This window comes from Pogoniulus pusillus, chromosome 7, assembly GCF_015220805.1.
Source record: "Pogoniulus pusillus isolate bPogPus1 chromosome 7, bPogPus1.pri, whole genome shotgun sequence".
NCBI lineage: Eukaryota > Metazoa > Chordata > Aves > Piciformes > Lybiidae > Pogoniulus > Pogoniulus pusillus.
The window spans coordinates 21,876,467-21,893,075 of NC_087270.1; the positions used below are offsets into that span (position 1 = coordinate 21,876,467).

Genomic DNA, 16,609 nt, shown 5'->3' on the forward strand with positions numbered 1-16,609 from the left:
CTTCACAGTCCTCCATGGAGAGGCTTTCTGTTGATGTCTGCTTCACAGATAAGAAAATGCAGTTGTAGCCAGTGAGGACTGGCTTTAGTCCAGCTCCAGAGGACGAGTGTTTAGGGCATGATGTTTTGAGTCAGCTGCTTTGTCTTTCTTCTCCGGGGCGAGCAATCCTCTGATTAGATGCCTTGGAAAGTGACAAAGCACCAGCAAAAACCTGCTCTGTTTTCCTGGTGGTGGTGGTCAACATGACTTGTACCACTTGCACCTGTGTGTCATGTTACATTCCCTGTCCTAGGCTGCAGCCACGCAGCCACCGAGTTGCAGATGAAAGGCCACTCTGCTTTCTGCTTTGGTGCTTTGCATCACAGCATAGCATCTCTGCTCTCCAGGGATTCAGTTTATTTATTGATTTATTCATAGAAGCATAGAATGGTAGGGGCTAAAAGGGACCTCTGGAGTCCAACTCCCCTGCCAAAGCAGGATTGCATAGTGCAGATCACACAGAACACATCCAGATGGGTTTGGGATTCCTCCAGAGATGGAGACTCCATAACCTGTCTGGGCAGTCTTTTCCTGTGCCCCAGTCTCCTCACAAGAAAGGTTTTCCTCATGTTGAGGAAATTTCATGTGTCCCAGTTTGTACCCATTGCCCCTCGTCTTGTCACAGGAGACCATCAAAGCAACTGGTCCTTTCTTGAGAGAGGTCACAGAATGGTTGTAGAGATTATCTAGTCTGCTGAGGTGGGGTCACCCACAGTAAATCACACAGGAACACAGACACGTGGGTTTGGAAAGCCTCCAGAGATGGAGATCCTGTTCCAGGCATCTCAGGGTATATGAAGGACAGTGTGGCCAGCAGTAGAGGGAGCTTTCTCTCCCTCTCTGCTGTGCCCTGATGAGGCCTCATCTGTAATACTATGTCCAGTTCTGGGCTTCTCAGCTCAAGATGGACAGGGAACTGCTTTAGAAGGCACAGAAAAGGGCTACACAGACGATATGGGGACCAGAGCTAGACTTTTGAAACCCACCTGGACACTGTCCTGTGCAACCTACTCTAGGTGATGCTGCTGTGGCAGGGGGTGTTGGAGATGATGATCTCCAGAGGTGCCTTCCAACTCCTACCATTCTGATTTTGTGATGACTGGTGCAAACCCAGCAAACCCAGGTATCAGACCTTTATGACCCAGGGACCACATCACACCTGGCTTTGCCAGCCCTATCCATCTTCCAGCCCCACAGGGAGGCAAGCTGGCCCAGAAAGCTCCGGTTGTACCCCAGGCTGGGATGTCACTCACACACAAGCATTCACTACAGCCCTAAACTGCCTTTTCAGAAAGGAAATTGTGGAGCTTTTTTTTTTCAGGCTTTGGATTTTTAAAGCCATCAGCTTTCCAAGAAATTGTAAATCCAGCAAAATTCACCCAAATCCTATAATCATTCCTGGAAACAAAGGCCAGACTGATTATTGCTTGCTAAAAAATTGGCAAGCTTCCCGCTTTCCTGGAGGAGAAGTGGGCAAACCACATATCAGTGGAATTTGAAAACAAATGAAAAGAAGGCATTTCAGAGAAAAAAAACCCAAAATCAACAACCAACCAACAAAAAGCCTTTTAAAAAGCAGCCTTGAGGCTAACTTTAGCCCCAGGGCTGGCAGAAGGCAGCTCACACTTATTTTTCATCTCTTCCTCCCCCAGTTAAAAGAACAAGGGGCAGGCCAATATTTTTAGGCTGCTGTTGTTGCTGCAGATGCAAGCAAAGCCACTTTTGCCAAAGCTGGCTGGAAAGCTGTGTGCTGGGAACCTCTGCCTGCCCCAGTGTCATGGGTTAAGCTGAGTCTGCTGCTCATACCATACTCACATCATGCTGCCATCATGCTGTCTGCAAAATCAAAGTGCTGGCTGGGGACCTAGAAATTCAGATTGCAACATGAGAGGCTTCCTATTCCAGTTGCTGCTTTTTGGGTTCCAGGGTTTTGGGTGTTAGCCTCCTCCACTGGGACGGCAGCTGGATGGGCCTGTAGCTCCCTGGCTTCTGTTTCTAGCTCACTGGCTTTCTGCTTGCTGCTGCTTTCACTGTGCTCTTCCTGAAAACAAGCTAAAGTAATGGTGCTTTGTGTTGCCTCGGTTATATTAACCTCTTTTTATCTTATCTCAACCCAGAGGGCTTTTTCAGGTGTGTGTTGGGGGGAAACAGGCAGGTTAACCCATTATAGTGCATTAACCTATTACACCCAGCTCTAGGGAAAAAGTGCTTGGAGAGGAGTCTGGGGGATCAGCAACTTATTTGTGGGTGGTCAAATAGGGGTTGGGGCTAGCTTAGCCTAATCATTTTGTCAGCAAGTCCTGGAAAGTGATTCTTCCCCTCTACTCAGCACTGGTGAAGCTACGCCTGGAATGCTGGGTTCAGTTTTGGGCCCCTCACTACAAAAGGACATTCAGATACTGGAGCATGTCCAGAGAAGAACAACCAAGCTGGTGAAGGGCCTTGAATACAAGTTTTGTGAAGGAATTGGGGTTGCTTAGTCTTCAGAAGAGGCTGAGGGGAGCTGTCTACAATCACCTGAAAGGAAGAGGGAGTTAGTCTTTTCTCACATGCGACAAGTGACAGGACAAGAGGAAATGGCCTCAAGTTGTACCGGGTGTTGGGAATAGGCTGCCCAGGTAGGTGGTTGGAGTCACCATCCCTGGAGGTATTTAAAAGACGCACAGATGTGGTGCTGAGGGATGTGGTTTAGTGGTAGCAGTGATGATTTCTAGGCAGGCAGTTGGACTTGAGCTTGGAAAAGACTTTTAAGATCCTAAGTTCTATTATGCCCTAGTTGGCCGTGGGAGCTGTTTGCAAAGCTCTTGCCTGGGAGGACGCAAAACCTTCCAAGGCTCCCCACGTACTAACTGCTGCACAGCCTCCCATGCGCTACTCACCTTGCCTAGACCACTTACTCCACATGCCACTGGATTTAATACCAGCATCTTATGGACAGGCTGCTGGAAATTTACCACCTGAGATCTTGGGAGTTCACAAAACAGAAGTTTAATGAATAGGCACTTGGCAGAGGAGTTTAAATCACACGCAGAGTCCTGCATCACACATGTCTTGGCCTCTAAGGTTAAGGAAGGCACGATCAGTGGCAGAAGCTACACCCAGGAGCATCGAGCAGTTGGCTCCAGCAAGAGACCAGGGTCAGTGCACGACCCAGGAGGGGCGTTGTAGACGATTTACAGAGTTAGAGGAAGAGCACCAAGATTGATCAGCTGATTTATTTCAAAATAAACCACCAGCCCAGAAGGACAAAGAGAACTGCATTGCACAGGCTTTGCTCTTTGTTCAGTGTGAACAGTAGCACACAGGCTTAGAAGATTTTAGCTTTGGAATTGCCTTGGAAGATATCCAGCATCTGAAAGTGCCTGCCTGTGTAGAAACACTTTAGAAGCAGCAGTGAGGCACCACGGGCTCTCAAGCAGGCACAGGAAGAAGGCACAGTGGTCAATACCCTTTTGGCCTTCCTAATACAATCTCAAAAGTGGTAAAGCTACATGAAAAAGCACTGAACCAGGATGAACTCACTCTATGGTTCAAAATAATTATTTTTTTTACTTTCCTAGGCTCCCTTTGAAGCAGCAAGGCTTTACCCCAGGGAGGGTTTCATCTCACCTGTACACCTAACCGCCCGCCAGGGGGGCTACAAACCATCCTCCAGTGCCCAAGCTGTGTACTGCTCACCTGGAATAGCTCAGGGAAAGGCAACCCACCATTCCTGATGCCCTAGATATCATCTGGCTTACAGGCAGAGCAGGAACAGTATGAATCTGCTATTGTGGATCCACAGAGAGACAGAGCAACTACCTTAACTGAAAGAGTCAAGAAAAATCAGGGCAGAGATCCAGATGTCTTCATCTAGGCTGAGAAGTGAATGCATCTTCAGCTTCTAGAGCTACAACAAATTGAAACACGTTGAAGAGGGGTGACCTGGGGGTGTTGCTTGACAATCAGCTAAATATGACCCAGCAGTGTGCCCAGGTGCCCAAGAAGGCCACCAGCATCCTGGACTGGATCAAAAAGAGTGTTACCAGCAGGGTCAGGGAAGCAATTGTTTCCCTGTACTCAGCACTGGTAAAGCCGCATCTCTAGTCCTGGAGTCAATTTTGGGCCACTCACGACAAAAAAAAGGTGCTGGAGTGGGTCCAGAGCAAAGGCAGCAAAGGTGGAGAAGTGTTTGAAGAACAGGCCTGGTGAGGAGCAGCTGAGGGAACCGGGGTGGTATAGTCTGGGGAAAATGAGGCTGAGGGGAGACCTTCTCACTTTCTACAACTTCCTGAAAAGAGGGTGGAGCCAGGTGGGTGTTGGCCTCTTCTTCCTGGTATCCAGAGATAGGACGAGAAGAAACATCCTCAAGTTTCACCAGGGACAGTTTAGGCTGGACATCAGAAAAAATATCTTCACTAGAGGAGTTAAAGCATGGGAACCACAGAAGTGGTTGAGTCACCATCCCTGGAACGGCTTCAAAGACATGTGGGACATGGTTTCATGGCAGACTGAGTAGTGTTAGGTTAATAGTTGGATTTGATGATCTTAAAGATCTTTTCCAACCATAATGTTTCTATAATTCTATGAAGGCTTGCAATTGTGTCAGAAGTATTCAGGCACTCCTCCCTTGGGTATCAAACATCAGAGCTGACACAAAGGTAGATCTCTGGAGCTATAACATCTGCTCCCATCACTAAGAGGAGGAGGACAGGGAGCAGAAACTGCCTGCAGATCTGCACACACCACTGGGAGTCGCAGATAGCCAGCACTGAATAGCCAAAGGAACGACAGACCTCCTATTGCTCACCTTGACTTCCAGGGATAATTCTCTTAGAGCTGCAGGTGAAGAAAAACAATGAGCTGCCAAGGAAAGCATGTGAGCAGCTGCCTGTACAAGCTGCCAGCTGCCTGCTGACAGCTTTCAGAGTGCTGTCAGGAGCAGGGAGCCACAGATCAGTTGTTGTAAAGGTGCACGGCATCGTTCCTGCACTGATCCAGAGTCACACCAAATGGAGGATGCATATTCAAGCTGGGGCTGTGCCTGTGCCTAACTGATCTGAGGACAGGTTTGCAGACACAAGCCACTCACATTATGCACGTGGAAGAAGTAGTTGGAGAAGAGCATGAGGCAAGTGATACTGGAACGAAGAACCAGAGGATGCCCAGTTCTTTTTTCCTCCTCCTTAAGGTGCCTGACACAACACATCGAAGGTCTCAGGCCACTGTGCCTGATGAGCCAGGGGTTCCTGGTGCTTCCAGAGGCCTCTTACAGTGTCGCCATGTGACTAGTCCCAGCCTAACCACAAAGATCAAGCAAGTTATTGCCAGCAGCACAACTAGAAAAGAAACACAGAAGTATGTTAGCACATGAGACAAAGTGTCAGTGCCTCTTGTCACACCTCAGCTCCCAGTACAGGGGACACTCAGAGGAGGAGAGAAGCTCCCCTGCTTAGAAGCCATTGCCCCCATCAGAGCTGCATTTCAGAGTTTCCCTACTACCCAAATTCACTCACTGCTTCCAGGTCAAGACACATCTAAAGGAATGCTTCATGGACATAATAATAAAACTGCCTTGCAGTAACAAACTACTGAATGAATACCTTGGATTATAGAAAGAAACATGCACTAGTTTGGGAAAAGCAACTCTTGACCTACCAGCCAAACAAGCTGAACCACCCAGATGAAGTTTTTGCTGGTAGAAAGTTACCTACTGCAGGAACATAGCTGTCTGCCAGAGATCACACAGACTTTCACATTCCTGGTGGCCAGAGCCATCAGGAGCTGACTCTCCAGCACGCTCATGCCTTTGGCAGACAAGCTCTGCTAAGTTGTACTGGCTGGTTTTAGGCATTACCAGGTTCCATCTGCCTTTACAGCAAGAGTGAACATGTACTGGAGTGCTTGCAGTGGTGGTGCCAGTCCAGAAATTAGCTTTAGCCACTGATATGTGGCAGTGTGAAGGCTGAAGGGTGGGAACATGCTCCCTTCTGCTGACCCTGCTATGGGAATAAGCATCTCAAATGTCTATAGCAGGATTCAAACTTCACACAGCTCAGTCTCTTTCATGTCAACATAAAACCAGTCATAATGGCATAGCTCTTGGCAGACTGCAGTTGCACAGTGTTTGGGCAGCTTAAGCCCTTTTATCACGGGTGACTACACTCACTCAGCCTCAGTGGTCTTCAGCAATCAAATAGTCCCAGGAGAATCTGCTCAAGATAGTCTGAGCTTTGCATAGGAGACAAGCATGTGTGGGGTTTTGCTTTGTCAAATTTAGAGACAACCCATTCTGGGGCAAACTTACAAGAGTGCTGCTCTATTCCAAATGACAGTGGGCAAATGGAAGTCCACAGTCTGGGTCAAACTTACAACAATGCTGCTGCACCCCAAATGACAGGGGGCAAATGGAATTTCACAGCCTTATTTCCAGCCTTGCTCTTCTTTTGGCCCACCCTGCGTCTGCGGGAGCTACCAGCAGAGGATGCAAGTGGCTAATGGAGAATTGTAGGGCAAACAGATTGCACTGTGTGCTAGTTTGAAGCAAGCTAGAATGTTTTGGTAAAAGAACTAGATAACAGGCAGTGAAATGAAAACAACTGATGTCAACTTCTCTCACAGTCTCGCTGAGAGCTCTGGGAAGAAGTAAACATTCTCCATTTTGTCTTCTTCTTCTGCCTTTGCCTTCAGACCTGGTCACATCTCATTAACCTTGCTCCTACTAACCTTGCTCCCTAACCTCTTGGCCGCACCTCTCTTCTTCCTGAGAACTGGGGTAAGGTTGAGAGGGCCGGGGGAGGTGTTGGGGTGGTTTGAGAGCCCCTCCTGGGGACTCAGGTTTCTGGGAGGGGAGTTGTGCTTTTGTATTGTTTATCCTTTGTATATTTCTGTATATAATTGTATATAACTGTATATATTGTAAATAGCTGCTTGTAAATTCTGCTAGCTGTAAATAAATTGCTTCATCTATATTCCCAGGGTCCGTCTGAGTTAGCTGGGGCAAATACAAAGTGTGGGGGGGCAGGTAAGAGCCCAAACCATCACACACTGGAAGTGAACTTGGGGCAAGACAAAATTTGAATCCAGCCCCAAAGCTCGTGGACCATGATTTCTGCTCTTCTCTTTGCAAAATAAAAAACCTTCTAAGAAATCCCTAGTTCTGCTTCTCCCAAACAACACTTTCCAAGTGCAAGTCTGTCTTTCTGCCCTTGATTCATAGGAAAGATAGGAAAGTGTTTTCTGTCCATCTTTTACAAGAGTTGGAAACAGCCCCAGAGATTCACCTATAAAAATGCCATTTGTTGTTGGGGATGAAAAGGAGAAGTTCTTGCAGGCGCTGCCAGTGAGAGCTGTTATGACCACTGGGTAGATGGTGAGGTTGTAGCGGACAAACTTGTCAAGAAAGACATTTTCTAGATAAAACCTGTGAAGAAAAGGAGTGACCAAAGTAAGCATTTCTCTCTGCACATTCCACCCTTTGCTCCACCACAGAAAGTTGAAGAAAGAAACTGGACAAGGCATAGCTTTGTTGCAGGCCAGTTCAGACCAGTATCCAAAGCTGCTCATTGACTACAGAAATCAGAAGAGTTTTAAAAAACATACAAGGCAACTTTAGGAAAAAAACCAAAGCCATACTTCATCTCTTTTCCCTATCAAGCCCTCACCTGCCAACCTCTTCCTGGCCTACAGCAGGTGCTTCTTGGCATTGCTGAAGGTCAGGGAAGAAGAGCACTGCCCAGCTCCCTGTTCATTTGTGATGAGCTATAACAGAGGACTTTGTACTTGGTGTTGACGCAGAGGCAGACTACTCCCTCTGTACTCAGCACTTGTGAGGCCACACATAGAATCATAGAATGGTTCAGGCTGGAAGAGACCTCCAAAGGTCATCTAGTCCAAACACTCATACAGTCAGCCTCAACTAGATCAGGTTGCCCAGAGCCCTGTAGAGCCTCACCTCGAATATCTCCAGGGATGAGGCCCCAGCACCTCCCTGGGCAACCTGTTCCAGTCTTCTACCACCTTCATAGTAAATAACTTGTTCCTAACATCCAATGTAAACCTGCTCTTCTCTAGTCTGAAGCCATTGCCCCTCATCCTATTACTGCAGGCCTATGCAAACAGTCTCTCTCCAGCCTTCTTATAGGCCCCCTTCAGGTACTGGAAGGGTGCTGCTAGGTCTCCCCAGAGTCTCCTCTTCTCCAAGATGAAAACCCCCAGCTCCCTCAGCCTGTCTTTGTAGCGGAGGTGCTCCAACCCCTGATCATTTTCACGGCCCTCCTCTGGACCCACTCCATCATGTCCATGTTCTTTCTATATTGAGGGCTCCAGACCTGGATGCAGTACTCCAGGTGAGGCCTCACAAGAGCAAAGTGGCAGAATCTCTTCTCTGGATCTGCTGGCCACACTGCCTTTGATGCAACCCAGAATGTAACTGGCCTCAAGTCTTGAGTTCAGTTTTGGGGCACTCACAACCAGAAAGACATTGAGGTGCTGGAGTAGGTCCTGAGAAGGGCAAGGAAGATGGTGAAGGGTCTGGAGAACAGGTCTGGTGAAGAGCAGCTGAGGGAACTGAGGGAGGTCTGGGGGTCTGGCAGACTTTCTTGCTCTCTAGAACTCTCTGAAAGGAGGTTGGACCTAGACGGGTGTTGGCCTTTTCTCCCTAGAATCCAGTAATTAGACAAGAGGAAATGACCTCAAGTTGCCCCAGGGAAGGTTAAGTTGAAGATCAGAAGAAAATTCCTCCCTATAAGAACCCTGAAAGGGTTCTCAACCACTGGAACAGGCTCCCCCAGAAGGTGGTTGAATCTCTACCCCTGGAGGTGTTTCAAAGAGGCAGAGATGTAGTGCTGAGGGACATAGCTCAGCAGCAGACTTGGTAGAGTTAGATATTGGTTGGATTTGAGGATCTTAGAGGTCTTTTTCAACCAAAACAATTCTATGAATTACCTGGGACAGATAATCCAACCCATCTGTGAGTGGTGGAAGGGGTCTTTCAGGCTTGATGGGAAGCCACAAGACTGCTTACCATATTACTAGGATTAGAGTAAGGATGCTTAGAGAAGCAGTCGTTGCTGTCTCCCTGGGGACATCCCACTTGTAGATCAACACAACGGCAAAGTTCAGCAGAGTAGCGATGGTCGTCCATGCTGCATAGAGGGCCAGACCATTCTGCACCTACCACAGAAACACAGCAAGAAGACAAACAGCAATAGAAGAGGCAATTCTTGTCTGGCTTTTCTGATCTATAGCTCCTGGGATAGTTAAACCAATCTTCTGGACTTAGCTGTAGGCAAAGTCCTTCAACACAGAGAAGAGCTGAAGCTCTGGAATCTCCAAAGCACCTCAGAGGTCCACCCCAGTGGCAGCTGCAGAATCCCCCACAAAAAAAGCCCTTCAGCCTCAGTGGGGCTTCCTGTTCACACTCAGGGATGCACAGTCTGCCTGGCTCCCAACCTAATTGTAGTGGACTGCTCTAACCAGTAGAGAAAACAGGGTTTAGAATCTCAAGAGCCACCCAGCAAACATCTTTGTTATGTGGAGCCTGCAGCAGGCAAGACTGAGGGCTGTAGCCCCTATTAAGAGAGGATGAGGACCTCAGCTGTTCCCATTTCCTAGTGCTATACTGGCATCTTGGGAAACGCAGCACAAAGGTGTGAAGAGCAAACCATGCTCCCACTTTGTGCCGAGAGCTGTAGACATGTTTCCAGCCTGGCTGGTAAGAACTTCTCTGTGCAGAACCTCCCAGCCTTGCAGACTCCACTGAAAACCCTCCCAGCTCCTTGGATGGACCTTTCCAGTTGATCCACTTTCTCTATGAGCAGTGTCAACATCAAACAAAAGAACCAAAGATGGATGAAGCAGACCCAGCAGAGAAGGCAGGAACTACAGCATAAGGTGTCCTGCATGGGGAGGAAGGGATCAGAGTAGCAGATTCTTGCTAGGAGAAGGGTACAGAGAGGGAACCAAGGACTGATGAGTATGTTCATCGTATTTCCTCTGTGCAGTTTGCCAAACATACACACACTCTTCCCAGGGACAACACAAAAGGAATATTCTTCCAAAACTTGGCAGAACTCAGAAAAGCAGCTGCATGTGAAATGCTGAGCAGGGTACACTTTTCCACGTCAGAAATATATAGGCTTGTTTTTCAGCCACATACCAAGGACATCACCATCAATTATAGCAACAGAAGCCAGCCTTAGTAATGACTTTTCCCTCTGACAGAAATTTTCTTTCCATCCCAAACACATCTGGGCTGAAATTTCCGTGTTTCACTGAAAGCTTCCTTCTGTGGCACCCAGAGAAGTGCAAGGGCAACCTTGCTCTGTATCATTCCCATGTGTCCAAGTGGGAACAGATGCAAAGGAGCCTGCCTGCAGCAGGCAACAGTTAAAGCCAATGCAAAAATCTTTCCTTATCTATTTCCTGCCATTCAGTCTTTCATTTTGATACCTTCAGCACAGCACAGAGGGGCATTTTCTGGCATTTACCAACAGCACAGCTTCTCAAACACCACTCACTAGAACACGGATGAGCCAGAGCTCAGCTTTGTGACCCTTCATGAACCACGCGGAGTGAAAGCTCAAGGCTCGGTGTGAACTGAAGAGGCAGGCACATGTGGTGAAAGTGAGGGCTGCCAGGAGCACCAGGGCTGGGAGGAGATACCTAAGACAAAGAACATGCACACACACACGACAACACATTTTTTTTCAGTGGTGTCACAACACCTTAATTCACAGCTTCAGTGTTTGACCTTCACTAGTTTTAAGTTAGTCAGGCTTTAATAAAGGTAATTTGGCATGCTGCTGTTCTACTCAGGCAGTCACAAAGCTATTTTTCCCTGGCTGCTACTGATTTCTTTGCCTTTTAACAGTGGTGCCATTATAAGCACTTCATATAACCATGAGTACGAAAAGAATACAAGGCAAGGAGCTTCACTGTATTTATGCAGAGAGGCAAGGCTTCTGGCTTACCTGTGGAGGTGAAAAAAGCATGAAAGAGTAGCAGCTTTGAGGAGATCTTAGACTTCAACAACTGATCCACCTCATGGGCAAAATGCAAGCATCATGCAAAACACCCAAATTTCTGTGCCAAAGGCCTGCCATAGACTTTTACTGACTTGATGAAGTATTCACACAGAGGTGAAAGGACAAAATAAAGTTATTTGGACAGTCCAGGCAAGAGGGTTAGAAAGCGTTTGCAACAAAAGGCAACTTACTCTCGGTCCCACAGAAACAGCCATCCAACATTGAAGCCATTATTCAGAATCCAGAACACATAAAAAGGTATTGGCAGCAAGGCTGGCTTTATGTAGACACATCCAAGTTCATTCCTGCCAGGAAAAAGTGGGTAGAAAGAAAGGAAAACAATGACTGCATTGACCAGCCAAACATTCCTGGCCTCATTTTCCTCACACTAACAAGGACCCTACACTGGAGTTAAATATTTCCACTTAAATTAGGCTATTTCTTCTCTGCATCCTTCCCTGACACAATGCACTCCCTGTGGCTTTCCCCAGTAGGACATTGTCCCACAGCTCAGAGCTTCTCCCTGGTCTTCACACCACCACTCACCATTATAGATTTCATGGGCACTGAGGACTGCTCCACAGATGCTGATGGCAGCAAGCTGCCACAGTCATGGGATTTGAGTCCAGGTCCAGAGGGAAGACACCGGTGGTATGCCGGTGTGAGCACACACATGCACGGTTATTTTGTGTGCGTGCTCATACCTCAACCATTCTTGTACAAACATACATTTCACTCTTCCCTCAGCATTCAACACTGGTCAGTATCAATGGAGCAGCTTCATACAAGTCGTGTGAAAACAGCAGATACACAAGACTCAAACTAAGCAGTCCATGGTCCCCTTGACAGAAGAGCTGCAGTGCAAGTCAACCCCTCAGAAGACATCACAGAATATTATGGATGTGGCATCTTCCTGCATGAGGCAGTTACTTATTTTGTAGCCCCAAGAAAAGCTTCAAGTCCAGTTCAGTGACCCAAGAGGCTTCTCAATACTGATTCACTGATCTGGAGCAGCAAGTAAACCCAAAACATTAGCTCCATAATTCATTCATTTTGCCTCTGTGGATTCTTAGCACCTAGCAGTGCCTGTGTGGATCTAGGTATCTCAGCAAGATCCCCTGAATCAGTGGGAACCAGGCCTGTGCAACCTGTCCTCACATGAGAGCAGCTCATGGACATCTCTGAACTACCTCTCAGCTTTGGATGCTGAACCTAAAAGATGCTCCAGCAGCAGAGCATGTCAAGTTGAGAGGAATGGCAGTGGGTTTACTCTGACTAGAAACCTCTGAGAAGGGAGTAAGAGACTAAGCTACAGAAGGAAAGAGCCACTGTCCCTCATTTATAGTGTAAACAGGGAGAATACCTTCGACAGATCCCTGACAAGGCATAGAGAAGCCAGGCAAGCTGCCAGGCGTAGATGACATTCCAGATGAGGAAAGTCCAGCCAGCTGGGGTGAAGTCAGTCTCGTACTTTGCCGAGATGTTCCCAGGAGTTGACCTGAACATCCCTGTGGTAGTGAATGTTATTGCAGGCAAAAGTGTTAATACATACCAAGGATGGGGAAGGATGATTTCCCTCACCCTGCAATCTTCCTCAAGGCTTAGTCTGCATCTTGGTGGATTTGAGGAAAATGAGAGGATGCTCTCGGTAAAAACAAGCTATGTGCTCCAGCTGGCCTGCCTTTAGACACCCATTATGGGATTAGTGTCCCTTTGGGAACCCTGAGCACCTTCCCTCTCACACAGAACCAGAAAGGCAAGTTACATGTGAAATCCAGAGAGAAGCACTGTGTCACTTTCTGACAGATTCAGTTGGTTACTCTTCAATGCAATCACCACCGCCCTCGACAAACCCACAGCAGTAGCCCAGACAGCTCCCACAAGAGGGACAAGGGTACCATACAGAAGGACTAAGTTTGGGGATGGCCTCTAAGACTGCCTGTTACCTGCCCATATCTAGTCCAGATTCACCAGGGAAAAGACTATTTCTTTGGATTTCAAAGGACTAGATGTGGCTCAGGCATCTGGCTGCAAAACCTGGAGGGTGCATCAGATACTTCTATCTTTCAGAGATCAAGGTGTGTCTAGAGAAACAGTGAGGTAACAAACAGATCTGCCCCACCTAATGCCCCTTGTATGGTTAAATCATATAATGCAAGAAAGCCACCTCTAAACACAGCCAGTTTGTTTGCATTACCTCTGAATATCCCTGTGGCATTTGCAGCATTCAGTATCACCATGACCGTGAAAGCAGCCAGAGACAGAAACATCACCAAAATTTTCAGCTTGTGTATAACACCCATTTTAACCTGCAACAAGGTAGAGAAAACATTTGGTTACCATAACATGTGCCTGGGCTCGTTCCACCTCCCAGAAACTGCTTCAGAAATAAACACTGTAAATTCTCCACTTGCTGGTTTTTCTTTAGTTCTTGTGGAAACACCACAGAAAGGCCTTGCAGGCGCCATGAACATCTTTGTTTGAACCAGCATCTTCTTACAGAATTAATAGAATTGTTTCGGTTGGAAAAGACCTCCAAGATCATTGAGTCCAACCAGCACCTTAACACCACTGTGGCCATTAAACCATGTCCCAAAGTGCCATGTCCACACATTTCTTGAATACCTCCAGGGACAATGACTCCACCTCCTCCCTGGGCAGCCTGTTCCAGTGCCTGACCACTCTTTCAGGAAAAATATTTTTCCTAATATGCAACCTAAACCTCTCCTGGCATAATTTCAGGCCATTTCCTCTTGTTCTACTACCTGACACTGGGGAGAAGAGACCAATCCCCGCCTGACTCCAACTTCCTTTCAGAGCACTGCAAAGAGCAATGAGGTCCACCCTCCGCCTTCTATTCTCCAGACTAAACGACTCCAGATCCCTCACATGACTTGTCCTCTAAGCAAGCTCTTCTCTGGACAGCAGTCTCTTGTAGTGACAGCCTCCCTGACAGCAGTTAGTGTCAGCAGCCCAGAAAATAGCCCAACGAATGGATACTTCCCCAGAACACCTCTCCAACAGCTCAAGAATTTCTAGCAGCCATGTCTTTAATAGTCTGTCACGAGTTTAACACTCAGCTTTCCAGATCCATGATGTGGGGAAAACCACATCTCAGTATCTGAGACTGGTTGCTAACAATCTCTACCAGCCCCTAGCACTGCACTGGCTAAAGACCTCTGTCCAAGTTCTAGGTGGAGAGAAAGGCTGCCTAAGCCCTGACAGCCCTGAGCCACAGAAGCAAAGAAGTCTTGCTAGATTGTAGAACTGACATGGGAAGCCATGAGGTGGCCAACTAGCAGCCTGCTCTGCCACTACCCATCCCTTACTGGCACAGTGCAAGAGGCACAGCTCAGCTTTGCCTAAAGGTTTACTGCAAGGGCTTTCAGGGTCCAAATAATTAAAGAGCAAGTGACTCCAGTTTACCTTACATCCTTGCTGCAGTCTTACTGAAGCAAACAGGCCTACTAACTCCTTCTTTTAGGAAGGACACATAGAAACATTAGTCTTAGATTCACAGCCAAGTGTCTCTATAGATTTTTATTTTTACCTCTCTAATCCTATAACTCCTATCAAATAACTTCTTTCATGGCGATATTACCTCCTCATCTCCTGGCTGCAGCTAAGATTTAAATGCTTTATCAGGTCTCAAGAACTTTATGGATGGAAAAATCTGCATGCTATGTAATTTTTAAGGTTTGCAAGTGGTGACTTTCATCCTCACACTATAGGCAACAGCTTTATTTCTCCTCACAGCTGGACAGATGAGCTGACTTCTCTGTACAACACTTTCAGAGCTGGCAGCAGTAAGCACTATGTTGTTTGAAGCTGCTCAGAGCTGAAGTACTGAATTCCTGTTCCCACTTCCATGGATGGTTTCAGTTTTGGGCTTTATTCATGGACTGAACTGCATCCAGACACATCACAACAAAGTAGAAGGGGAAAATTCTGTTTTCTGCAAATCCACACAAGCTTTTGCCTCTTGGGTTCCATCTAAACTTTAAAAAAAATGAAATCTTACGTGGAAGAATTCATTTAACCCAAGGCATCAAATCCCAATTAGATTTACATCGGTAAAATCCCAAAACAACATACTGTCTTCAGATACACTGATTTAGCAAATTCTGGAAAGGAAAAATCCACTTGTACTACTAAAGATCATTTCCAACTCGGGAAACAACTGACCTGCCGATTTCTGAAGGACAGGAAAACAGCAGAAAGGAAACATCACTGCACGCTTGTACTGCACTTGTATCACTTACAGAAGTCTGGGCAGTCAATAGTTTCACCACTGTCTCTCAACTCCTGTCCCGCTGGCAATAAATGACTGCAGTATTTCCCTGCCTGTAGTTATCAACCACCCCTTAGAAGAAGCAGAACTATTACTCACAAGATCCGCTCAGGCTTTTAGGCAGTGCCTTACAGCCCCACTTCAGCTCCTGCCGGCACTGAGGAGTCTCTGCCGCTCAGCCTTTTGCAAAGAAACGTTTTGTACAACTTTCAGCAGATTAAAACCCATACACCACTTTAAAAGAGATGAAATAAGTCAATCACTGCAGCCAAACCTGGTTTCTGTCTGTAAGCTGCAGCCTCCTCTTGGCTAAAGCCTCCCCAAAACAAGCACTTATGCAAGAGCAAAGTGGTTACTTAACGAGAGCCTTTTATAACAGCCGGAGCAACGCACCCTCCCAAACTGCAGACAGACAAAAGCCAACGAGTGCCTGATCTCTGGATCTCATCCGCTTCGTCCTTCCCTGTCTCTGACACGGGGAGGGAAACTGAGCATTCCAGTGCAAAACACTGCGTCTCAAAACCACAAGTAGGGCTTCAAGCCTGGGTGGGAAAGAACACATTCACAGGCAGAGCTGCAGTATACAGCCAGGATGTGGAACTTGGGAGTTGGGGAAGCTGGGAATGTAACACACAGCAAGGTCTCTGGGTTCTGTGAGCAGCTACAGATCTTCCTGTAGCCCCAGAGAGAGATGGATCACAGAGGGTAGGAGCTGGAGGACCTCTGGAGATCATCTAGTCCAACTCTCCTGCCAGAGCAGGTTCACCTAGAGCAGGCTGCACAGAAGGGCATTCAGGTGGGTTTTGAATGCCTCCAGAGATGAAGATTCCACTGCCTCTCTGGGCAGCCTGGTCCAGTGCTCTGCTACCTTCAAAGGCAAGAAGCTCCTCCTCACGTTTAGATGAAACTTTCTATGGTCAAGTTTATGCTCATTATCTCTTGTCCTGTCACTGAGCACCACTGAAAAAACACTGTCCCCAGCCTCTGACACCCACCCTTTAAGTATCTATAAGCACTGAGAAGATTCCCCCACAGTCTGCTCTTCTCTAGGCCTTTCTTCAAAAAACAGATGTTCTAGTGCCCTAGTCATCTTTGGAGCCCTTTGCTTCACCCTCTCAAGCAGTTCCCTGTTCTGGAACTGGGGAGCCCAGAACTGGATGAGGCCTCACCAGGGCAGAGTAAAGAGGGAGAAGAACTTCCCTAGACCTGCTGGCCATACTCTTCTTGATGCATCTCAGGAAGCCATTAGCATTCTTGGCCACAAGGGCAATTG

At 47.3% G+C, this 16,609-nt stretch overlaps 1 long non-coding RNA gene across 1 annotated transcript; it reads right to left on the reverse strand.

Moving 5' to 3' along the window:
- Window positions 1-3,240: 3,240 nt before the first annotated feature.
- On the reverse strand, window positions 3,241-9,205 carry LOC135177127 (uncharacterized). Its single transcript, XR_010302929.1, has 3 exons — window positions 9,044-9,205; window positions 7,302-7,441; window positions 3,241-5,357 (listed from the first exon to the last, which is right to left on the reverse strand). It is a non-coding gene; the product is annotated as an uncharacterized LOC135177127 (long non-coding RNA).
- Between the last annotated feature and the right edge of the window lie 7,404 nt (window positions 9,206-16,609).